The sequence below is a fragment of the Lycorma delicatula genome, chromosome 2 (genome assembly GCF_047948215.1).
Source record: "Lycorma delicatula isolate Av1 chromosome 2, ASM4794821v1, whole genome shotgun sequence".
NCBI classification, from domain to species: domain Eukaryota; kingdom Metazoa; phylum Arthropoda; class Insecta; order Hemiptera; family Fulgoridae; genus Lycorma; species Lycorma delicatula.
In genome coordinates this window covers 107,100,426-107,127,843 of record NC_134456.1, presented here as the reverse complement: position 1 = coordinate 107,127,843, position 27,418 = coordinate 107,100,426, and the positions used below count along the sequence as shown (strand labels likewise).

The 27,418-nt window shown below is 32.5% G+C and overlaps 1 protein-coding gene across 3 annotated transcripts in view; it reads right to left on the bottom strand.

The window, feature by feature from the left end:
• Positions 1-15,288, bottom strand: part of LOC142319073 (putative cytochrome P450 6a21) — a 28,973-nt gene extending 13,685 nt beyond the window's left edge. Inside the window, exons 1-2 of one of the 3 annotated variants that reach the window (XM_075355938.1) lie at positions 15,093-15,288; positions 9,701-9,888 (exon numbers count right to left, since the gene is read on the bottom strand). The gene's annotated coding sequence lies outside the window, so the exon portion shown is untranslated. Of the gene's footprint in view, positions 1-9,700; positions 9,889-10,832; positions 10,880-15,092 lie in introns of those variants that run through there. The other 2 variants (XM_075355937.1, XM_075355939.1) reach the window with 2 other exon arrangements.
• Between the last annotated feature and the right edge of the window lie 12,130 nt (positions 15,289-27,418).

Here is a 27,418-nt window from a genome sequence, read left to right as displayed (position 1 = left end):
TACTTCAGAGGATGATTGAGGATGATATATATGTGTATAAGTGAAGTGTGTAAATGAAATATATATGTGTCGTTGTTCCCACTCCTGGTAGCAGCGCTGAAAGGCTTCATATGGTAGGGATTTTAACTGGTCGGTCACCGTCTTTTGAATATTCTCCAGAGATCCAAAATGACTTCCTTTTAAGACATGTTTCAATTTCGGTAAAAAGAAAAAGTAACAACGATACCCCTACTGTAAAAAAAGCAAATCAGCATGGTTTTGATCTTTGATTTGCTCATTCGACATTTTTTCGGTCGAGGATATGACGGAGTGTGCCACTCTTCGCTTTGCCGCTTTGTTTCATGATCGTACTCAAATATCCACGATTCATCAACTGTGATCACACGATTGAAGAATTCTTGATCATTGTCAATCCACACACGTTTCTTCGATTGTCCTTCTGTTCCGTTGTGAGGTTCTTCGGCACCAATTTCGCATGTCCAAATCGTCTGTCAAAATTTGATGTACGGTGAAAGTGTTTAAATGTAACTGTTCACTCATCATCCTTATTGTTAAGCGACGGCCTGATCTCACAAGAACCCTCACACATTCAACGTTTTCATCAGATTTTGAAGTTGAAGGTCTCCCTGAGCGAGGTTGATCTTCAATGTGTTCTCGGCCTTCCAAAAATGATTTGTGCCAGCGGAAAACTTGTGCTCTTGATAAGCAGTGTTCCCCGTAGGCCGTTTTTATTTTGTATTTTTTAAAAGGTTGATGTTATTTTAAGTAGGTTTAAGATTACCTTAATAGTTCAGTAGGTTTGTAAAAATTACAAACATACTATGCCCATGCATCTAGTCTAAGTAGGTACAATTACCTTTGTAATACATGTGACATATTTTAAATGGATAAATTTAATATTAGTCAAGTATATTTAACTATTTAAAGTTTTACTAATTATATTTCTTTTTAAAGATTTATCATTCTGTTAAGAGACTGTTGAAGGCGCTTAAAATGCTTAGTTATGTCCCACCTACGTACGAGTGTAAGTCAATTATTATCCGCAATTTAGTTATATTTTTGTTTATGTTGCTAGATGACGCATGCGTGGTTTAATTGTTGTTATGTCTGTGCAGGTTTGATGCTGCTAGGTAAGTTCCATTATCTCTGCTCTGCCGTTAACCATGGCTGCTCCGCTTTCTGCTTGCACCAAAGAAGAGCAACGTTCAGTGATCCGGTTTTTTATGGTCGGAAGGTGTATCAGGGGCCGAAATTCATCGAAGACTTCCGGTAGAGTACGGGAACAGTGTGTTGCCGCAACGGATTGAAAAATTCAAAATCGATCGCACAAGTGTTACGCACGACGAAGGAGCCGGACGACCGTTTACCGCCACAAATGAGGAAAACATTGAGCGTGCACGTGACATGGTTTTCTTTGACAAACGAGTAACTATTGACGAAGTGGCACATCGTCTGCAAATTAGTCACGGTTCTATCTACGAAATCATCCACAACAGACTTGGGTTTCATAAAGTCTGTGCAAGATGGGTCCCAAAACAACTGTCGCATAAACAAACGCGTTTGGACAGCTGCCAAAAACATTTGGATCGCTATGTAACGATCTTATCTTCTTAGACAGAATCATCACTGGTGACGAAACATGGATCCATCATTATGAGCCGGAGAGTAGACGGCAGAGTATGGAATGGAAACATTCAAATTCGTCCTGCAAAAAAATTTCAAGACCCAACCGTCCGCAGGAAAACTGATGCTTACGGTGTTTTGTGACCCACAAGGCTCAGTACTGGAACATTATAAGGAAAGGGGCACGACAATAAACAGTGCGCGTTACAGTGAGATGCTTACTGCAGAGCTGAAGCCTGCAATTTGAATGCCGAGGACTGCTGTCGAAAGGTGTTGTGTTGTTGCACGACAATGCCCGTCCACATACTGATGCCCACACTGCTGAAACGCTCCAGAAACTCAACTTTGAAGTACTGGCTCATCCTCCGTATAGACCTGATCTTGTCCCTTCTGACTACCACTTGCTTGGTCTATTCAAAGAGGTATTAAGAGGCCGTCGATTTACCTCGGACGAAACAGTGAAAGAAGCGGTGCATTCCTGGCTCGCAGCTCAACCGAAAACCTTCTATTATGAGGGCATCAGGAAGCTAGTGCAACGATGGACCAAGTGCGTTGAAATGCAAGGGGACTATGTTGAAAAACAATTTACATGTAAGTTTCCTATTTGTATTGCAATACAATTTATAACTAGATTGTGGATAATAATTGACTTACTCTCGTAGATGCCAAATATGATTAAAATAAATTGCTTAAGTCGATACAAAAATGATTTTAAAAGATTGTATTCAAAAATTCTATTTATTTTATTTTTATTAATTTTTGTTATAATTGATTTGAAAAACTGAATTTCTAGCTTAATTGAATACGTTATGTAAAAATGCTTATAATGTAAAAAATAACTACTCATATATTGCAAAACGGATCATGTTGATTTACATTATGTAATGCTGTTCCCCAAAATATAGGTAAATTAATATGAATGTAGGTAGTGTTATTTACCAACAAACAGATTATGTGATGTAAATTAACATTAATATAATTTTATTTTGTTGGTGACTGTTGTGATGGAGTTTCAAATAGAAAAAAATGTTTATGCTTTGCTCTTATAATAAGTATAAGGGACATATGACATATGAAATAAACATTTGCGTATCTGAATTTGTTATTAGTTGTGTTGGCTTCTCTTTCTGTTATCTTTATCAAATATAATCAATCACTTCTGGGTAAAATGATACACAGTCAGTTGTGAAATGAATTATTACATTTTCACAAATTGTTCATTCCAGTAGAAGATGTAAAATTCAGTCTGTAATGAATCTCTCCCTCAGACCAGAGTGTGAATGGTGTAAGTCATTCAGAAAAGGTTGATAGAACATTAATGAGTTGCATGTTATCAGTCATGAATCTAAGTTAATGAAAACAAACCGACTGAAGAAGTGATTTATTTGAGAAAATTTGTGATAAGGAAATTCATGACTAATGAAAAATGGTTTGGGCACGTTTTGGAAGATGCAAATCTAATGTAACAACAAACTGGCCATTCCTGACTTTTCTAATTTTATCTTGATCATAATGAATTTGTATTGACAAATGTAGTTTCTCAAAGTAGTTTTAAAAAGATGATATTTATATAGAAAGAATTATAAAAAAATTCTGTAGCAGGAGATGAATTGATTGGAAAGGTTGAAGGAGAAATAAATGAGTAAGGTTTGTAAATTATACAATATTTTTATGAGATGAAGCACAGAATATTCAACTAATTTCATAAATAGAAGACATAAGACATATGACAGTATATACAATGAAACTGAATGTTAAGAAAATTAAAGTTATGAGGTTAGGAGAAAATAAAATATTGAATTTTTGTGCAAAAGAAGCAATAATTGAACAAGAAAAACTTAGATATGTTGTTAACTGAAGATTATAAAAGTAAAAACTAAAATAACGACTAAGGAAGTATTCAACAATAAGAAATACTATAGTTATCATGTTATAAAATGGAGATAGCCTTGAAGACATGTGAATAAAGTGCTATGTTGGAGTACTTCTATACGAGCATAAAGCATATGCACTATGGAAAATCAAAAAAGAAAGGCTGGAGGCAACTGAAAATTAGGGGTGAAGAAGTTTAGAGATTATTAAATGTGGGAAAAAAATCAAAAATGAAGAAATGATGAGGAGAATGAATGAGAATAGAAGCTTAATCAAAACAATTTGGGATAGGAAAGCTGATTTGACTGAGACATAACATGAGAGTACAAAAACTGATTGAAACAATTCTAAAAGGACTGGTAGAAGATACAAAGAAGAGAAGCAGGAAATGATTAAAAATTATAGATAATTGAAAAGGATATGGGAAAAATCAAAAACTCAATATTTTGGAAACAGAAGAAAATGAAAATGAACATGGTGCAACAGACCTGCCTCAGGGCGAATAACCTTATGAAGATGATAGGAATGATACAACATCTGTATCATTCTAGCATGAGCTGAATTTCTATTATGCTATCCTTTTCCTACCTATCCTAAATAATATTTTCTTTATCTAACAGTTATTCTTTCCTGCATGTTGTCATATTTAAAATTTACCATTTTTTTAAATAAAAAAAATGTTGTTCTTGTAGAAAACTGCCTTTTAAAATTTTATTCTATTCAAAATCAATGTAATAGCTCAGAATTTGATATTTTAATCTTTTTCTAGAAAGTTTTACTTTTGTTTACTAACAGTAGATTTGTTTACAAATTGTACCTTTAATTAAAATGCTTTGTTGATGTAATATACAAAATTAATTATTTTTTAACGAATATAAAAAATAATACCAGAGTTTTGTTATACCTCTATAGATGAGGTTAAAAATGTTGATTTAAGGCTAGAATCAAAGGGCAAAAGGGACAGTTTTAATTAAGCCCATGACCATATACTGATTCCCCACTTTTCCGCTTGACAGCGCCACTAGCAAAGATGGTGATCCTTGAACAGAAGAAAGCCTTCTATGTTTTGCAATTTTCTAACTGTAAACCTATAGTTACAGCTGAAAGTATAAAGTTTAATTGTGATCCTCCAAGTAACAATAACTGCCCCCTCTGATTATGGCATAACCAATTTGTAAAAATGTCTGTGTTAAAGGAAGAGTACGAAACGACCATTGATGTCTGAAGAGAATGTTAAAGGTGTCAGAGAGTCTTTCCTTTTTTAGTCCTAAAAAATCTGTAAGGAAGGTCGGCTGCAAATTAGTGATGTCGGTTATGGCAATGTAGAATGTAATAAGAAAACGCTTACATATGAGAAAATCTTCATGAACTCCCCCAAATTAAATGTTTTTTGTTGGATAACCCAACAGAAGTTTCTTTTTTACTGAAACAAATGCAACAGGAGTTGCTTATTTGAATATGGTATATACAAGGCTCTTTCAGTAATTGCAAGATGCACCAGATAATTCTATTTGATAATAAGGTAGTGAGCTCCCTCACTGGCATAACTATGTATAAGACCTGTTGAATGACATTTTCCCCGACCATTTTATTGATTGGCATGGACCCAATGGCAGAGCTTGTTTTAGTTGGCCTCCAAGGTCACCCGATCTTACCCTCAAGCAAATTTTTTCTTTCAGGGTTATACAAAGGGTCTTGTGAATATGTCTCCGCTACCTACTGATCTATCCAACTTCAGGAACAGGATTGAAGCAGCTGTCACTTCCATTACTTCCGAAAAGTTTGAAGTATGGGACAAACTTTCCTGTTGGTTGGATGTGTGCCGCATGACAAAAGGTGTTCCCATTGAACAATTGTAGGGAAAAAGTGTAAGGGTTACTCTTTCATTTTATTTGTGTAAGTCAAAATTGAGATAATTAAATAGATTTAAAATTCTGATATTCTTTTTTGTACACCTTACATGTTAATATATTTATACAATAATTCATATATATATATATATGAATATATATATATATATATATATATATATATATATATATATATGTGTGTGTGTGTGTGAATTATTATATAATATATCCAACTTCAGATTTATATAAAAAAATTGAAATATAACATTATTTTTAAGGGAAGCATTTATTTTAGAATTATTATCAGAAAATGATCAATTTTTAAAAAAATTATCTTAATCTCGTAAATAATTCTGTGAAAAATATTTGTTCTATTTAAAAATAAATTCATATTGTAAGAGAGAATAATTTTTATAAAAAAATAAAAATTATATTTCATTAATTGGAAATAATTTTAAGTATATGTTTAACTTGAAGTAAATTATAAAGAACAGCAATCATATAATGCCAAACGCGATTTTGGCATAATCCAGGATCGTGATGTTTTAAATTATAAATAAATATTTTATTTAAATCGGTACATTATCAAGATCATATCAAGATTGGGTTGATGGGGTACATTTTATATGATAAAACCGGAAATTCTCAGCATTGGCTTGGAAGATCAAGAATAAGCTATAAGAAAAGTACGTTTTTTATTCGTTTGTTATTTTGATTCACAAAATAAGAAAAATAAATAAATAAGAAAGATAAGAGTTAATACATGAAAGTAATAATTATATGAAATAACAGTGAAAAATACATTATCTTAAAAAAAATAAATATGCTAGTAAAAATAAAATATTAATTTGGAAGGCGTTAAAAATAATTGAGTACAGATTGCTTGAATACTGTACACGTTCACTAAAATTCAAGTTTATTTTATCGCTAATAATATAAAAACTCATCGATAGAGAAATATTGTTTTTTTAAAACGAATAACAAATCACTGAATCACTATCCAAAACGTACTGATGAAGAAATAATATTAACCTTGTTAAAAAACGATAAGATATCTGTTACATCCGTTATTAATACTTACATTTCTAAGTTAAACACTTATGTATACAATCAAACACTAAAAATATTATTGCGATTTGAAAGCGTTACTGTATTATGATAATGTGATTTATCATTTACTTTGTAACATTATGTTTGTTTATTAATTATTTTAAGAACGTGTGAGTGTCTCGTTAGGTAACTGTATGTGTGCGATCTTGAGTAAAAGAAAATTGTGGGCTAAACACTTACAGCATGAAGTATAGTGAGGAGAAAAAGGGGAAAGAAAGAATGTGAAAAAAAAGGAGAGAGATTTTATATATATATATATATATATATATATATACAGTAATAAAATAAACTATCTGGATATCTAGACTTTCTAAAAATACTTGATTATCGTATAAGAATAAAAATAATAAATAATTCTATCTTCTGAAAAGAAAAAAACGAATATAAAACCACAAAACTTCAGTGACATATTTTGGTAGATTATATTCAATTGTACGTGAGTACCTGTATGCTAAGGCAGATAGTCAAGTATAGAGCGAACTAACTAAAATAATTCATAACACTGCACAGATTCATTCAAGTAATTGTTTTCGATATAGGTAGGTGTCGAACTCTCCGTGTTCCGTCAACAGCTGGAAGAGTGAAGCCCTCCTCGCCAAATCCCTTCCGCACCCATACTCCAATATCGGGTATAATTCTCCTTGTCCAACTGCCTGTTTTTAAGGCCTCCCACGAGGTTTGCCAATCAGTAAATAAAAGTCTTCTAGCCTTGTTCCTGGGTATTAAATTATAAATCCTCTGCAGCTTTGTGTCCGGAGTTTGATAGGCGGCATGCCTGATATAAGCTCTACTGCATTTCTTGAAACTGTTTTATAAGATGATACTATACTTACAGCGGCTCTTCGTTGTAACGCCGAGACCCTGGCCTCTTTCCTCTTTATTTCAAAGGCCTCTGCCCACGCTGGCGCCGCATAATATATGATGAGTGTTGGAACCGATAGTATAAGCCTTCTTCTTGATGAGCACGCCCCTCTATGATTACTCATTAACCTATCTAGCCTGTTCATCGTAACTACCGCTCGATTACTGACTTTTTTAAATGTACATTAAACCTTCTATTGCACACGTCCAGGTATTTTACACACCTGGTCACGGAGGTATTGTTATCACCTTTGCGGACTCTGATATCTCTGATTCGCCTTCTTCCAGTGAAAGTGATTTCAGTTGTCTTCTTAGGCACCAGACACAAGCCTCTATCCTCCATCTAACCCTATATTTTGTAGATCGCCGCGGCAGCCAATTCCTCAACATCGTGTTCTGTTTTACCTGCGACAAAGAGGGCCAGATTATCAGAATAAGCTACTAATTCGACGTCGCCCTCAAATTTTAGTCTTAGCTCACGGTCAAATGCTAGATTCCACAGGAGTGGCCCTACAACCGACACTGCAGAACCCCTCTGAATATGTCTATTTCGATATCTCCATCCTCGGTTCGTTTACTAGCCCTCCTCCTCTGCAGATAGTCATTCACAATGCCTCTCAGGTAGCCGCTAACATTCCTCTCAGAAAGCACCTCGTTGATCGTTGGCCAAGAAAGACTTCCAAAAGCGTTCTGACGTCTTAGAGGACCGTAAGTGGTATCCTCCTTCGACGCCAGGAACCACCGGCCCTATCTCCATCCCAGTGGAGGACATGTCTCAGGGCGTCGACAGTGGGCCTCTCCCTTACGAATCCATATTGTTTGGGTGGAGACACCACTCTTCATCTCTATTTCTGCCAACAATTTGTCTAGTGTAATTACATTAATTTCATTTTTATCACTTATTTAGGACGACTGTATTTATTACTTAACATAAAAATACCTAAAAGGGGAATTTTAAAGGCTGATATGATCAGTTGATTGTGCAGGAATTATTGCGACCATAATTATTATTACTAGTCAAAATTTAGAAAGCTTAGCAGAGTGGCAATGGATTGTAGGGCCGGTGACTGGCTTCTTGAAGGCTACGACTCTTCTCGCGGTACCTATCTCTTCTACTGTACTATTAGCAGTACCAGCAATATTACCTCGGATAATCCAGTTACAACTACTGGGTATTTATGTTTATACTTTCTTAACTTTGACATGTAATGCCTTACTAAAAATTCTTAGTTTATTTTTTTCTTTTTTAACATAACGTAAAACAGAAAATTAATTTAATTTATAAATAAATTGTTTTCATCTGTAGATATGTTCATAATTTTATTTTTAATAATAATTAATGAATAATGAAATATGTTCCATTATCAAGAGAATAATAAAATAAAAAAAAATTGACATTATTAAAAGTATTAAAAGGAGTTGATGGGTTAACGATGAATTTAGATGAAAATTTACTTATACATTAATGTTAACAAAACCATAAATTTATAAATTTACATAATTAGATAAAATCCAACAATAATAAAATTCATACATATATATTTTAATTAATCAGTTTTAAATTAAAAGAAGATGCATTTTTTGAAATTTAAAAAAAAATTATTGCAATAAAATTTTAATTTTAATCAAAAATACAATTTTATTCGATAAGCTCTGATGATAAAGATGGCTAACTTTATAAAGAGTTAAGCGATCATCTTTTATCTTATGATGTATGCAGTACCTAGCCAAATTATCAGACTACCATATCAAAAGATAGAATAAAATTAATTCTTTTTAGGGGGGGGGGGGGTAAATTTAATAAAATTTTAATAAAAATGTTTATTTTAATAAAATATTACAATTTTAATTTTAATTTATTATCTAATTATTTTATTGCATAATTCAGTGATTCCCAAACTGTGCGCACACAGTAAAATGTTTTTAAATATTTCTTGTTGAGTGCAATATATCAGTTATTGAACGAGTAGTAAATAGGAAATTCACAGGATTTTCTATCTCTGGAGAATATATGAAAGATATTAAAAAGTGAAGCAAGAAAATAAATAACCAATAAAGATTCATAATTCTTTGAATGATTAATTTGAAATCATATTGTTTTTTTTAAATTTAGTAACTACAAAAAAAATCTAACTCGCTTAATTATGCTCATTTATTGAAGATATAATTTTTAGTGTATAAAAAATACCAACTTTAACTGAACCTAGGACTTTCCGGATAATATGCAAAGACAATACCACTTGGCTACGGAAGTGGGGTGTGATGTTATATAAAGGAAAAATACAGATTGATGATATAGCAGGCCCAATTACACATCACAATTTATTTTTTAATTTTATTCAAACAGAGGTTTATATTTTCCTTTTTTTATTGCATGTACTTACTCTTATTATTTATCTTCTTTTTTTTCACATTTTTTTTAATAATAATGTTGCCACTCCTCCGACTCTTGAATGACGAGGAGTATGTCCGATGTTCATTCAATACTGCCTATTGTGTTACATGTGATTTGTATTCAATGTAGACACATTATTATTAATTATTATTACTAAAGAAAAAAGTTTCAAATACTCTGAAATTAAAGCAAGAATAGAAGAACAATTTAATATGTTACCAAAGCAAAGTAATTAAATAAAAACATATTATCTTGTTTTTAATGAATAGATCGTATTTAAAAGTAGACATACAATTGAATTTTGTCATCATTATAATGTAGAAGTGTGTGTCAGGCGATGGTGTAACCGAACACCGTTGATCATTTAACTTTTTCGATGCCTAGGCATCATCATCAGATCTTATCGCAGTATTTATTTTTATTATAAAATTAAAAATTATTTATTTATAATTTATATATATAAGTTTGTGTTTATAAAGATGTACTGTATACTTACATTATTAGTAGTTATTATTATTATTTTAAGATTTTAACATCAAATGTTAATTACTATTTTCCGTTTTATTAAAATATTAACATATATTAATTAAGATTTTTGTTTTTTTTATTTTCCTAATGTGTACGTTGCAATCTGTTCAACTAGTGAATTATAACTAAGTCCTCACGGTCCAAATAAATAAAGATTTATGTAAGACATGTGAACGAGGTGTATTCTTGTTCTCAGGTCGACATTCCTGACACGTGTGGTTAATTGAACCCTAACCACCAAAGTACACCTGTATCCATTGTCTAGTATTCAAATCCGTATAAAAGAAACTAATTTTCACTAGGATTTGAACCTCAGAATCTTCGACTTCGAAAATCAGCTGTTAAACAACTGATTTGCGACAAAAAGTTATTCGCTCGACAGCTCGGTGCCGGCCTCCGTGGTGCGAGTCGTAGTGTCTCGGCCTTTCATTCAGAGATCTCGGGTTCGAATTTCGATCAGAGATGGCATTTTCACACGCTACTTGTTATTCATCTCATCCTCTGAAGCAATATCTAACGGTGGTCTCGGAGGTTAAAAAAAAAAATTAATTTTCTAAATACTTAAATATTTTTTAACTTTTGTAAGTACTTACAGAAATCAATATAAAAAAAAGAAATCGCTTGATAAATTCAGTATTTAATAACTAAAACAACAATAAATGAATAATATCTGTTTATTTTATTCATTTAAGTGCACCTATATATATAAATATACATATATTGGTCTGATAACGATGTGACATTTTTAAAAATAAAAGATAAATTTCAATCTATAGAATAATCTTGAAGATATACTTAAAAACAAATTAACAGAAAATAAGATAATACTATTTAGATCTTTAAATTTTAAAGGAGAATAATATCTGTTTATTTTATTAATTTAAGTGCACCTATATATATTTTGGTCCGATAACGATATGGTATTTGTTATTTTTTTAAAATAAAAGATAAGTTTCAATTTCAAAGAATAATTTTGAAAAAATACTTAAAAAACAAATTAACTGTAAAAAAGATAATACTATTTAGTTCTTAATTTTAAAGCTAATTAAACATAGAATTATTGTTTACAACTTACTAAATATCAATCTGGTGCCAATTTCAAAAATGTTAAAAAATAATTGTGTATATTATGTATATTGTCTCGTGTTTCACGGCTCGATCAGGATATTGAGATGTTGACAATTTAGAATGTACGAGGGTTATTTTTTTTCAAGGTCCGATCGGTCGCGAAATAAAAACCCGCGAAAAAATCGGATGTACCTTTGCACATATGTGTTGCGCAGCGTCTCTAGTATGGCCTTCAATCACGCAGCGTCACTTCGTTTAGTTCTGAACACGTAGCTAGCACGCAAACATGTCTACAACAATAGCATCTCCTGCCAAGTGTGAAGTGCGTGCGGTAATTCGGTTTCTTCAGGCTGAGGGGTGTAATGCAGCTGAAATTCATCGACGAATAAGTAATGTGTACGGTGAAACTTCAATGAGTACAGCAAAGTGCGACAACGGTGCAGGAACTTTAAAGCAGGACGTACAGATGTTCATAATGCAGGCGGTCAGGGAAGGAAGCGAGTGTCAACCGATGATCTCGTTGAGCGAGTGGATGTGGCAATTCGAGAAAATCGTCGGTTCACAATTTCTGTATCGAGTGATTCGTTTCCTGAAATTTCAAGGTCAGTTCTCTACACCATTGTGAGTGAGAGACTTCAGTACCGCAAACTGTGTGCGAGATGGGTTCCCAAGATGCTGTCCGACCATCACAAAACAATGAGAATGGACGCCTCCCTAACGTTTCTCCAGCGCTACCACAATGAAGGAGAATATTTTTTGAAATTGTCACAGGGTACGAGACATGGGTCCATTTCGAAACTGAAGAAACAAAAGAACAAACCAAACAGTGGACGCATTCTCATTCTCCCAGTAAACCAAAGAAGTTCAAGCGAACCTTCTCCAACAGAAAGTGTTTGGTTACTGTGTTCTGGGACCGGAATGGAGTTCTCTTGCTGGAATTCATGGAACGTGGCATGACCATCGCAGTGATGTAACTGCGTAGACGTAGACGTTGAAGAGTCACGCAGTATGAGGCTGCAGTAGCCTCATACTGCGTGACTCTTCAACGTCTACGAAGGGCAATTCAGAATAAGCGGAGAGGAATGTTGTCATCAGGCATTGTCTTTCTCCATGACAATAATCGGCTGCACACTGTAGCTGTAACAAACAGCTCCTGCAGCGTTTCGTTGGAAAGTGTTTGATCATCCATCATACAACCCGGACTTGGCTCCATCCGATTCTCACTTCTTTGCTCACATGAAACGCTGGCTAGGAGGACAACATTTTGGCACAGACATTGAGCTGCAGACCAGCGTAGAAACATGGCTGAAAACACCGGCCGTCCTGAACAGGTGGTCAGATTGCCCTTATGACGTTGGGAGGATCCCGATGGGTTACGTCCTAAGGTACTGTTTATTGGGGGGGAGTCAACTGCCACAGCATCCTGGGGCGGCTGATATGCTGCTTAACGGCGGTTCTGGCCGCCCCGAGGGTGCTTAAATAAATAAGCGAGACAGGTAGAAGGCGATAATGGTATTGTAAAGATTTATATTTTCCATTTATGTACTTGGTGTTATTTTCTCATATTTTAAGATCGGGGCCCTTTACACGCCATAAGTGTTGTTTTAATGTTTTGTTCTTGATATGTATAATATAATGATTGATATGTTCTTATAAATGCTATGTGTATATTTTTGTGTTTTTAAATAAAATGTAAGCCTTTTATGTAAAATGTATGCCTTCTACACCCTTCGATATGACGATCCTGATGGTGATATTAATCTCTTTTTAAGAATACGACGAGGGCTAATGACCTTAAAAGTCGATGCCCGTAATACAAAAAAAAAAGATTAATCCCTTGAAAATACATACTTTTACGGTCAGAAAGTCAAATAACAAAATACTTAACAAAGTAATTTAGAAAAATTTAATAAGGGGGTATTTTGCTTGAATTTAAGCTTTATGTGTGATAATGAATCCACCGATCCAGTAGTTTTTGAATTTTGAAATAACCACTCCTCAATTTTGAGAACCTAGAGGATTTGATGGGTTCGAAACGTAGAATTAACAGCATAGGTCCCACTTTATACGTATACCAGAAATAAGATCAATCGATCAAGTAATTTTTTTAATTTTTAATTTCCCTCCATTATGGGACCGTAGGCAGATTTTCGGAATTTTGAATGGCTTAAAACCCAACCAGGATCAACAAATAATCATCATGTAGAAGTCATTTTATTTGGTAGAATGGTTTAAACATGACGCTCGGTGTATAAAAACTTTCATTTTTATTGAAAATTCAATTAAGATAAATTATTTTTTCTGAGAAGTATTAAATGCCTGTAAATCACAGCTGATTTAATTATATCTATGTTTCTTAGAAGTAGATTTAGTCATATTTTATTGATAAAGGATGGTAGCAAAGAGCACATATTATTATTAGCACTTATTTCATTTATGTAGAGGTATTGATAATTATATTTCGCCCATATTTTTCCTTGTTTTTATTGTTGCTTATGATGTCTATAAATGAATGTGTCGTAAACATTTATAAACAAGGTTGGCAAGTGATTAAAGTGCCTGAAACTGATTGCTTGTTTGTTATTAACAAACACTTTTTTAACAGTTTAGTTTATTAACAGAATACACTCAATGTTGAAAGTTAGCCTACTTAATTTTATGTGCCCGGATGAGATTTAGAAGTTATTTTATGATGATTTAGCATTAATTCTGTTAGCCCACCGGGTTGGTCTAGTGGTGAACCCGTCATCGCAAATCAGCTGATGATTTTGAAGTCGAGACTTCTAAGAATCAAATCCTAGTGTACGCAGTTACTTTTATACGGGTTTGAATACTAGATCGTGGTTGGGTGGTAAGTCCCGCCCTCTGAAAATAAGAGCCTAGGAAAATTATAATAATCAGCGATGCTATTTTATCTGGAATAAAAATTCATTTATTTTAACTAAAAAATTCAATTAATACTACAATGTATATCTGTATATTATTAAAAAAATACAAAACAATTGTAATAAAATTACAATTGAAAAGGCAGAAAATTCTTTAAATCGGCAATTCTATAACCGAATGGTTTTAAAGTACTGAACTTATTGTATATCAGATCTTATTGCATACGAAAATTACCGCTTCAATGTATAACATAATATCATACATAAGATCATACATATTCCCTCGTAGTTTATATACCGTAAAAGTTGTAAGTGATCTGGTATTGAGTTACAAGTATCCATAGATGACACTGCCATCTTTAACAATAACAAACATCCCATGACAGGCTATCTCTCCGATTGGAATTACCTCAAATAATGCAATTTATACAAATTATAAAATTGGGATAGTAAAATTACGTGTACATAAAAATTAGAATTTTAAATATAATTTCAGAGGATATAATTTTGAAAATTTAATTTTAACAACATTTAAGAATATACTTTAAATTTGTTTAAAAATTCTAAAAAAGTATACGTTTTATTATATTTAATGTATAAAGTAAAAAAATAATCACTCGTTATGAATCATTACATACTATAATTTTTTAGGTTAGCCGACAGTTAGACGTAGCTTATACATCTCATTCATTTAAATCGAGTCATTTATCCCCACGCTTTGTTCAAATTAATTGATAGAAAAGCTAGGAAGATGGGTGACTAAAGTAAAATCTTATTTAAATGTAATATTTTAAATTACTCATGACTAATCTAAAAAAAAAATATTTTATAAATAAAATAAAATTATAATAATATATAATCTAAAAAATAATATATGTTTAGTAAAATTTAATTACTTACAGTTATTAAATCAGAAGTAAATATCCTATCAGTAACGACCTAAGAGCTATAACAATTTATAACGAATGAGAAAAAAACAGTTTTTTTCTTTATGTCCACCTTTAAGGAAAAAATGATATTTATTGCAAAGCAGGACAGCCTCCGAATAACACCAGTAGGTTTCGACTAACATGCCCTCGATCGCTAAAGCAATAATACTGAACCAGATGTATGGTGGGGATACGCTTGTATGTAGTAACCTATACTTATTCGCCGAATTATATTATTCGTCATACTTAGTTCGCCAGAAATTAAATATGATTGTACAACTTTTCAGGTCGTCAACATTATAATATAAATGAGCGACCTAAATTACACATTATTGTGTTAATAATTTACCTTACTGATCTCGTAATTTATTTAATGATTACGCAATTTTTGATAAGGATACCTGTGGCTGGCTCTATTCGTTAACATTTACAATAAAAAAAAAAGAAGTGTACAAAATCTATTCTGTTTTTAATTACATTGAAAATTTTTTTAGGAGAAAAAAGTAATTTTTTACATACAGAAGAACCCAGTATTTCTTAGAGTACAACTTCTTATTTATTATCCAGTAAAGATCATAAACCAAAACAAAAAAAAAAAAAACAATGAATAAACAAAAAAAAATTTCAAAATTTGATTGGCTTCTATTCTTGTCCCTCGAAATCTCTTTTTTTAAAGTTAATTTAGGAAGTTTTAATTATAAAATAATTTCCTAATAATGGGTGAACGAACGCCCAGTTGAAATTAGAGAAAATATATAGATAAAAATGCATATCTACTGAATTTTTCTCACTTTGAAATTTTTTTTAGAATCCTATCGTGAGCATGTAAATGAAAAAAAAAAACCGCAGAGTTGCATAATATTCCAGATAAACGAGAGCTTCCGCTTCCATAGACTAATACTTAATAGAAATTTATATAGTTTAATAGAATAATTAAGTCAACAGATAAAGAATTACGTTAAAAAATATTTTATTCTTTGAGAAAAACGTTTGAGGACAAAAGAAAACCTGGATGATGAATCAAGTACCAACTGCTACCTCGCTGCAAAAGTCAATAAATCCTTATTAATTAAGATTATAAGGATAAGTAATAAGGATTTCTCATGGCATATCTAAAAATCATGCTCCTTATCTAGTACATTGAGGTAAGGCGAAATTAATTTTTGTAAAATTTGTTAAAATATGAAAATTTATAATACTTATATACAATTAAAAGATAATAAAGATTACTTTTTTCAGAGAAAACTTCAAGTATTTTTTAAAACAAATACTTTTTTCGTTTTGTTATCAAGTACGTGAATATAATACATACGCTTACTCTTCTTATATGTAAAGGAAGATTAAAATATTTATTTTTTTTCATATGTTTCAATGTAAATTTTTAAAGCAAACTTCTGAAAATTACACTTAAAATTTTAATTTACATATAAAAATACTTTAACGGTCATTTACCCGTAATACAGTATCATATACTTTATAATTTTATATCAAACCTGTTCAAATATTAAAAGTCATATTAATTCCATATTTAAGATAATGTCAATCAGAGATATAGGTCTTTTTCTAAAAAAAAAAAAGTTTAAACCATTGAATCGATGCGAACGAGTAAAATTATTAAAATAAAACTGTTATGACTTAATTATTTAACTAAAAAAATATATATCATATTTATAATATCTTTATGACGTTTTGGTCAATACATAATAAGGCCTAAAATTTGGATATCAATGGGTTTTAGAATCATCGTAAAAGTTTTGTCTTTTTGATTATAGTCTTTCAATTACGTATTTAACTGATTTGGTTTTGTAAATTTTTCTTAATGTTATTAGCAAACTATATTATTATTCTTATTTATTAACTGAATTTTTAATAATAATAGTTTTAACGTAAATTCGTTAAGAGGATGTGTAGTTTTAGGTAAAATATTTTAAAGTAGAGTGGTACTATTTTGCTTTTCTCGGGATGATTTACATTAACGAAAATGTTACGTTACGTTCTTAATAATCGTGTAAAGCAGCGGTTGTTAAACTTTCTTTTCACGTACTCGTACTCTTCATGTGAATTACAGATCAGTAGCGTGCTGTTGAGCTATTTATTATATACGTAAATGTCATTAGGATAGCGATGGAGTTATATCTCAGAATGGTAAAGCAATAAAAAATTACAATATTTTAGTAAGTATCTATTTTATAAAAAAATGATGAATTACAATTTTTCATTTGTTCAAAGTTTTTAATCATGTTTTACTAAAAGATTTATTTACTTTTCAAAATAATGTTTTATTATACATTTACTTACATTACTGATTATAATATTCTTGAAGACTAAAGATTTAGTGAAAAAAGGACGGTGCTACATGCTTGAAAGAAGTGATGAGATGTGTGGTTCACTTGAACTTAATTTTAACCGCTAATGTGGATCAGGGTTCAGTTTATTATGAAATCTATTTTTTACTTTCACCGTAGCAGAGAATCAAGTTTTACAAAGATGTATAGAAAATGTAATTAAAAATAAGAATACTATTCTGGATAGCGACGGATATTCATTTATAACCTTTAGCCAAAATTCACATTATTCTAAGTAAATTCGATTTTTAAACCTCTATCGCCAGATAGTTCTATCAAAGATTATGTTTTGTTGTTAGGGTTCCAGGAATGAACACGTTTTGTATTCATAGGAATTCAGAATAATCTTTAAAATGTTTCTCAAAAGTTTCAGTTTGCATTAGACAATGGCTTTTTATATTGCTGATGAGATTATGTTTCATTTCAGTTTTGTGTGCTACCATAAAATTTTCCATATTTGTAAAAGACTACAGTTTTTCATTTGAAACACTATTATTCATCATTTGACTTTTTTTGATAAATATCTTTATTTTTTCGTCAACTAATAATCGATTTGTCGCTCACCTTGCAAATTTAAATTTAAATCATTGATGATTGAAAATATCTGATAATTAGGCTAATGTCGTGATTCATAGCTTGTCGGTCAATCAATCAAGCAGTTCAAAATCTGTATCCATTAGGAAGATCTGTACCTCTGAATGTAACCAAAATAATCTGTTAGCATTTTTCCTTTGGAAAGACATCTTCAGACCTCTGTGTGTAGCAGTTACTGGTTTGAAAAATAAAAGAGTTTAAAGTTAGAAATTTAATAAAATTGATCCAACTTCACGACCTCCTGGAAAACATGTTTAAATTTTTAAGGTATCTGTTTCATTTTTAAAGATTTTCTCTATCATAAACATTTATAAAAAAGTTTGAAAATCGCTGATCTGTTGTATTAATAATAATAAAAAATAAGTACTAATAATAAATAATAAAAAAACATCTTTTGTACTAATAATTTTGTATTATAATAGTTTTTACCTTTGTGTTGCTGTATCTGTTTGCGTACGACCTTGAGAGGCTCTGTGTACCATAGTTTGCTAACCGCTGGTGTAAGGAAATGATTTTACTCGAAAGTGAAGTTAAAACTAATTAATTCTACTTTGTTAGAGCTGTTTTCTGTCAACATCATGGGAGTTCTATTAAAAATTATTTATTTCGGTTGTTTTCTCAACATGATTTTTTAGAATTGGTATTTCGCTATTCTTGGTCAAAAATAATTTATTTGATTTAAAAAAAGAAAATTTAATTAAACATTTTTAGAAATATTTAATTTAAAAGAGAAAAAATTATATTTAGTTTCTACAGACTCATACAATTACTCATACAATTTTGCTCATAATCCAAGTCTCTACAATTTTTGTTTAAAAATATGTGTTCATACAATCTGAACAAAGCTATTTTACACAAAAATAAAATAGTGTGTTTTTGACCTCAATGTTTTGCCTTTTCTGGAACAGATTTTTCGAACACTACTAAAAATACAGTTCTGGAACTTATCTTTTTTTCAGTTTTTTAGATCAGGATTTCTGACATAAAAATCATTAAATTTTCTTAATTTAGGTCCCAAGAATTACTACTGCTGGTTTAATTTTACCGAAGAATCAGAAACCAGGGCGAAATCTTTCGTCAGCTGAGACTTGCTAACGAAACTTTTTGGACTTATGTTTATATGAACTTTCTTCTTCATTTTCACCACTAGAACATGTTCTAAAAAGTAGTTAAATTCTTCGTGAGTCATCTGTATAATTACGCACACAGTTAAGGTATTTGTATGACAATCAACTTCAACTACTGTGTGTTTTTTTTACATTAGTATATGTAAATTATAATCTTTAATTCCAGTCTTAATATATTTTCAGTTTATAGTTTAAACACAAGTAAAAAAAAGTTTTTTTTTTTTTTTTTTTTTGTCTTCAGTCATTTGACTGGTTTGATGCAGCTCTCCAAGATTCCCTATCTAGTGCTAGTCGTTTCATTTCAGTATACCCTCTACATCCTACATCCCCAACAATTTGTTTTACATACTCCAAACGTGGCCTGCCTACACAATTTTTCCCTTCTACCTGTCCTTCCAATATTAAAGCGACTATTCCAGGATGCCTTAGTATGTGGCCTATAAGTCTGTCTCTTCTTTTAACTATATTCTTCCAAATGCTTCTTTCTTCATCTATTTGCTTACCTCTTCATTTGTCACTTTATCCACCCATCTGATTTTTAACATTCTCCTATAGCACCACATTTCAAAAGCTTCTAATCTTTTCTTCTCAGATACTCCGATTGTCCAAGTTTCACTTCCATATAAAGCGACACTCCAAACATACACTTTCAAAAATCTTTTCCTGACATTTAAATTCATTTTTGATGTAAACAAATTATATTTCTTACTGAAGGCTCGTTTAGCTTGTGCTATTCGGCATTTTATATCGCTCCTGCTTCGTCCATCTTTAGTAATTTTACTTCCCAAATAACAAAATTCTTCTACCTCCATAATCTTTTCTCCTCCTATTTTCACATTCAGGGGTCCATCTTTGTTATTTCTACTACATTTCATTACTTTTGTTTTGTTCTTGTTTATTTTCATGCGATAGTTCTTGCGTAGGACTTCATCTATGCCATTCATTGTTTCTTCTAAATCCTTTTTACTCTCGGCTAGAATTACTATATCATCAGCAAATCGTAGCATCTTTATCTTTTCACCTTGTACTGTTACTCCGAATCTAAATTGTTCTTTAATATCATTAACTGCTAGTTCCATGTAAAGATTAAAAAGTAACGGAGATAGGGAACATCCTTGTCGGACTCCCTTTCTTATTAGGGCTTCTTTCTTATGTTCTTCAATTGTTATTGTTGCTGTTTGGTTCCTGTACATGTTAGCAATTGTTCTTCTATCTCTGTATTTGAACCCTAATTTTTTTAAAATGCTGAACATTTTATTCCAATCTACGTTATCGAAAGCCTTTTCTAGGTCTATAAACGCCAAGTATGTTGGTTTGTTTTTCTTTAATCTTCCTTCTACTATTAATCTGAGGCCTAAAATTGCTTCCCTTGTCCCTATACTTTTCCTGAAACCAAATTGGTCTTCTCCTAACACTTCTTCCACTCTCCTCTCAATTCTTCTGTATAAAATTCTAGTTAAGATTTTTGATGCATGACTAGTTAAACTAATTGTTCTGTATTCTTCACATTTATCTGCCCCTGCTTTCTTTGGTATCATAACTATAACACTTTTTTTGAAGTCTGACGGAAATTCCCCTTTTTCATAAATATTACACACCAGTTTGTATAATCTATCAATCGCTTCCTCACCTGCACTGCGCAGTAATTCTACAGGTATTCCGTCTATTCCAGGAGCCTTTCTGCCATTTAAATCTTTTAATGCTCTCTTAAATTCAGATCTCAGTATTGTTTCTCCCATTTCATCCTCCTCAACTTCCTCTTCTTCCTCTATAACACCATTTTCTAATTCATTTCCTCCGTATAACTCTTCAATATATTCCACCCATCTATCGACTTTACCTTTCGTATTATATATTGGTGTACCATCTTTGTTTAACACATTATTAGATTTTAATTTATGTACCCCAAAATTTTCCTTAACTTTCCTGTATGCTCCGTCAATTTTACCAATGTTCATTTCTCTTTCCACTTCTGAACACTTTTCTTTAATCCACTCTTCTTTCGCCAGTTTGCATTTCCTATTTATAGCATTTCTTAATTGCCGATAGTTCCTTTTACTTTCTTCATCATTAGCATTCTTATATTTTCTACGTTCATCCATCAGCTGCAATATATCGTCTGAAACCCAAGGTTTCCTACCAGTTCTCTTTATTCCGCCTAAGTTTGCTTCAGCTGATTTAAGAATTTCCTTTTTAACATTCTCCCATTCTTCTTCTACATTTTCTACCATATCTTTTTTACTCAGACCTCTTGCGATGTCCTCCTCAAAAATCTTCTTTACCTCCTCTTCCTCAAGCTTCTCTAAATTCCACCGATTCATCTGACAACTTTTCTTCAGGTTTTTAAACCCCAATCTACATTTCATTATCACCAAATTATGGTCGCTATCAATGTCTGCTCCAGGGTAAGTTTTGCAGTCAACGAGTTGATTTCTAAATCTTTGCTTAACCATGATATAATCTATCTGATACCTTCCAGTATCGCCTGGCTTTTTCCAAGTGTATATTCTTCTATTATGATTTTTAAATTGGGTGTTGGCAATTACTAAATTATACTTCGTGCAAAATTCTATAAGTCGGTCCCCTCTTTCATTCCTTTTGCCCAGCCCATATTCACCCACTATATTTCCTTCCTTGCCTTTTCCAATGCTTGCATTCCAATCTCCAACTATTATTAAATTTTCATCTCCCTTTACGTGTTTAATTGCTTCATCAATCTCTTCGTATACACACTCTACCTCATCATCATCATGGGCGCTTGTAGGCATATAAACGTTAACAATCGTTGTCGGTTTAGGTTTTGATTTTATCCTTATTACAATGATTCTATCGCTATGCGTTTTGAAATACTCCACTCTCCTCCCTATCTTCTTGTTCATCACGAAACCTACTCCTGCCTGCCCATTATTTGACGCTGAGTTAATTACTCTAAAATCACCTGACCAAAAGTCGCCTTCCTCTTCCCACCGAACCTCACTAATTCCTACTATATCCACATTCACCCTATCCATTTCCCTTTTTAAATTTTCTAGCCTACCAACCTTTTTTAAGCTTCTAACATTCCACGCTCCGACTCGTAGAATGTTATTTTTTAATTTTCTGGTGACCCCTTCCTTAGTAGTCCCCACCCGGAGATCCGAACGGGGGACTATTTTACCTCCGGAATATTTTACCAAGGAAGGCGCCTCCATTGTTGCTATGTGAAAATGCAGAGAGCCACATTTTCTTGGAAAAAAAGCAGCTGTAGTTTTCCATTGCTTTCAGCTGCGCAGTACTCAGAGGACTGAGTGATGTTGATACGGCCGTTTAAGTCATTGTGACTCACGCCCCTAACAACTACTGAAAGAGCTGCTGCCCTCTTTCAGGAATCATTCCTTAGTCTGGCTCTCAACAGATACCTCTCCGATATGGTTGCACCTTCGGTCCAGCTACTCTGTATCCCTGAGCACTCAAGCCCCCTCACCAACGGCAAGGTCTCATGATTCATAGAGGAGGAAAAGTTTATGTCAAAAATATTCAAACCTCTTTGACTGCCCAGTCTATTCTGTTTTATAAAAGTTGTTGTATTGCAATATTTAGACCGTTTTTTAAATAAATTGCTACACTTCCTTGAGCCTGCATAAAACTCAATATTGTTAGATAGTTCGGGTTCCCTATCGCTTCCAGGTATTCTAGATCCCTATCCTCTTAACAATATGAAAAAATCTATTATTGCTGTGATCAGAAAATCAATGAAGGACTCATATATCAAAGAAAGTTTTATATATGAGTTACCTCAGTGTCCCTTATCAATCTTTTGTAGATCAAAGGTAAATAAATATTTACAACTCCAGATTTTAATCCAGCGATCTCAGAAATCCAAATACTACAAATTTCGTGTTGTTTTTAATTAATAAAGTCACATAAACCGTTAAAAGTCTTCAGTCAGTCGAATTGGATCCGGCATTTTGAATTTAATTCTTTTAATGCTAGATTTGAATCTGATTATACCAAGAAATTTTTGTGGAAACCTTCAAGTTCTTTAAGAACTCTTTCTTAAAAGTTCTTTAAGTAAAAATTTGTAATACATTGAACTGTAAAAAATAATTGATTTATAGGTGTTACAGTTACCCTTACTATTTTTTATTTTTTGATTAGAAATAAGATAATACTCATTTTCATACACTTCAAAAAGGGTCCGAAAAAATTCTGAAGAGTTCTTTTGCCGTTACACAACGAAAGTCACGGCCAAATATATGAAATAATTTTTAAAAATTGTCACTGAATTTTTCTGTTTTACGTTGGGTATCATAAAAATTAAGGGAGATTCATTTCTGGGACCTGTTTTATTTAATTTTTCAGGTTAAAAAACTTAAGAAACCCTTAAAAGTTTCATTATGAAACTTATATAACGCCTTATGTAACTATATAACGCCTTAAAAGTTTCATTATGAACTGATATCCTGGCGAAATTTTACGCTAGCCGTAACTCGATAACAAAGCGTTTTTGGACATATGTTTGTATAAATGTTTCTCCTCGTCTCAAGCTTTAGAATAAGTTCCAAAATTATTTCTCTTTCGTCCTGAATCATTCTGTATGTAATCAGATTTTATTATCCTCTCAGCCGATTGATGATTACTATTTAGAAATATTTGTTGTAATTTTGGTAAAAAGTTTTTACTAAAATATCACTTTATCATATACATTTTATAAATTAGATGTTCGTTGTAAAGTAACGACTTCCATTATATATATATATATATATATATATATATATATATATATATATATATATATATATATAGATATATATATATATATATATGCTTATCATAAAAGAATGGCGCAGGCGCAGTAGTAGTTCAAATCAAGGCATTAGGGGAATTTTGAGAAATTATGTTGGTAGCACTGAAATTCTCTACCTGAGTAATCTGTGTAACAGCCAATTTAACCACTGCATCAATCTGTATTATTGTTATGTCTATTTGTTTGTTTATTTATTTATAATTTTTCAAGAAAAAGCTCAAATGTGTTTTGCAGCATGCTGAACTGAAATCAATAATTTTTAGTTCAACATGCATTTCTACGTACATATTGAAAAGGAGCATGAAATCAATCTACGATTTTGGCTCAGTCGGTTCAAAGAAACATAAACTGTATTCAAATAGAAATCTCCTGGAAGACCACCGATAACAGATATCAGTAGCGAACAAATTAATTAACCTGAAATCAGCAGTCCTAATAAATCCATCGCTTATCGAAACCTCGAGTTACAAATTCAAAAAACAACCATTCGTAAAGTTCCATTTATACAGATAGAAAAGTTAGCTAATGCAAGAAATAAAACCTATCTATTGAGAAAAATGTTTCCAGTTTGCTGTTGAAATTTTGGACAACATTAATGAAAAGGAATCGTTTTTAAATGATGTAAGTTTTACGGATGAAATTATTTTTCGCGTTAATATATGTATTAGTAGACAAGATTCACGATTCATACATCCATCGATTTAAAGGAGACGGACTCCGAGATGCCTGAATTGCGGCCAAGAATATTACCCAGAATATACCCAGAATATTCCTTCTATGTGTGCATCAGATGGGAAGACATGCGTAGAAGGTATGGACTCCTAGACCTTACGCTGGAAGATACTATAGCGTAATCTTAAAAGGACAGCGTGAATGGGAAGCAGTAAAGAACATGGTGAATAGCATCTTAAAATCAAAAGAAGTAGCAGGACGAGAGTGCGGTGATGACTTTTGAGGAGCAACGAAATTCCATGACAGTACGGAATCCTGTGTCTACCATTCTTTAGGCTAGGATTAGTAAGTAAAATGTATTAGGCTAGGAATTAGGTTTAGGACTATGTGACAACGGGGTATCAAGGATCGACAATACAACTTCACAGGAAGAACAAGGGGAAAGGAGGTCGGTGCATGATCATCGTCGCATAGTCATGGCGGAGTTAGGATAAATTTTTAATTATCATGTAATTGTTCATATATTATTGTTAGGCTTAAGATTCATAAAACAAAGTACAGGCTGTAGATGATCTGGTACAGGGCAGAGATTCCTGGTTGAGCCGGAGAGCTAAGATTAACCCCAACTCTGGGGACGGAGTTTGAATGACCTTTCGGATAAGGTATCAAGAGACGCAAGAGTGAGGGACTTAAATTACATTGTTGTGGCATCATCGTTAGAATTAAGCCATATTATTTGTATAATCATCTTCGCTAGTTTTGCTACATTATGACGTAATACGGATAGGAAATAGAAATATGTGGCCACAGCCAGGCAAATGTAACAACATGGAATTAAAGGTACTGTTAGTATAGGATATTGTTGTGAATTTATTATTAGAATTAAGCTGTATTACGATTATATCGCTGTGTTAGGTTAAGACTAATCATATTTTAGCCACGAATCAAGACGAGAAGGAAAGCACATAGCTACGGTGCGGCCAATGTCCTGCACATAACGATGGGAAAAGTGATCTAGGGTGGAGGCACACGGATAAACAGGAATGCAGGTAAGGGGAACGGAAGACCATTGTTCCCCTGCTGGTTGAACGCAGAAATTAAAATTACTTTAATCAATTTTATCATAAGAAGTGTCACCAACTATGTAAATGTTAAGAAACCACTCAACATTGTATTTTATTTATATTCATGTCTATGTTTATTTACGTTATTAGATTAAGTCAATTACTTATTATGTTATTGGAAATGGAAACAAGTAGGCAATCTTAAGGAAAAGGCCCATACATTGGATGAAGAGGCAGTCACATGAAGGGGTAACTACGGCTCCGGGTAAAGATACCTGGATGTACCGCAGCAGCAAAGAACAGGCAGAATCAAAAAGTATTTCCAAATGGAAGCGGACTCTGAATGGCTAAGGAGGGGTGAAGACATCTACCTGTGTTTTTTTTTATAAAAAAAAAAAGCGACGACGGGATGAAACGAGGCGTCACGTAGGGCAAGAGCAGTAACCCCTATGGCTAGGGTGTTCTGGCCATCCACACGAATGAGCGGGAAGTCGGGGCTCCCCGATGATGGGGTAGAGGACCCTCGAGGTATGCTGAAAACGCGCGGGGAGAGAGAAGGATGTGCACAAATCACGTCTGGATCTGACAGGCTAGGGCCGGGAAGGGTGGCCTTTAAGTGGAGGAACTTGCTGGCAATCCAGAAGAGGAGGTCGGCGTGTTTCAGTGAAGCGGGAGGGAACCCGACCGGTAAGCTCCTGGGAAAGGAGCAAGATAGGGTGGGTAGAGATTGCTGCTACGGCACTTCAAGGTGATTGTGTTAAGCTTAACAGCGAAGACCAGTTGCCTTGGGGGTGTTTAAAAAATTCATGGAGGTTGGGGATGGCTATGAGGGGAGTGACGAGGTCATCCTTAAAAAAATAAAATAAAAAAATAGAAAAGATTCACGAATATGAAGATAAAAAATTGACATGTAGTTTTTAAGTAAGCTCGTGACACATTTAAAGTTAATGTTTAAAGTAGTTAATGAAAAATAATTTAATCGAGACTGTTTTTCTTTGTTGAAAGATTATTAACGGAATTGTTTATCTTGATAATATTAAAATTAATGTTGCTTTCTTCAACCTGGGTAAATTCGAAATTCTACATCGAATTTATTTCCAAAAAATCGGTGTGCCCTCGCAATTTAATGCGTTTATTAGCCAGGTTTTGAAGGAAAAATCTTGCAAATGATGAGTAGGCCGAGAGGCCCAAAGCCTATCTCTATATCCTGGTTTCTAACAAGGGCTAATCTCTTGTTTTTTTCTTGTAGGGATACATTAAAAACATTATTTATTTGCGAAAATTAAGGGACTTGAATTTTGTTTTTAATTCGTGCCTTAAACCCCACTATTTTTTTTATGATGTCTGTATATATATATATATATATTTATCACACTATATGAATATATAATATGTATGTACATATATATAAAATTTTTATTAAAAATTAAACAGTTTAAATTTTTTTACAATACTTTTGTAATTTACGTACGTTTATTAAAATACAGTATAAACAGATGTAATACACATCTCAGGAATAGTCGAACTGAGAATGTACAAGACTACACTTCATTTACACTCATACATAACACCCTCATTCATCCTCTGAAGTATTTTCTAAACGGTAGTGTTACCGGAGGCTAAACAGGAAAAATAGAGAGAGTATAAACAGATGTAATTTGTTGACCTTCAAAGTAGAGGTGTACTAATAGCAAACTTACATGTTGGAC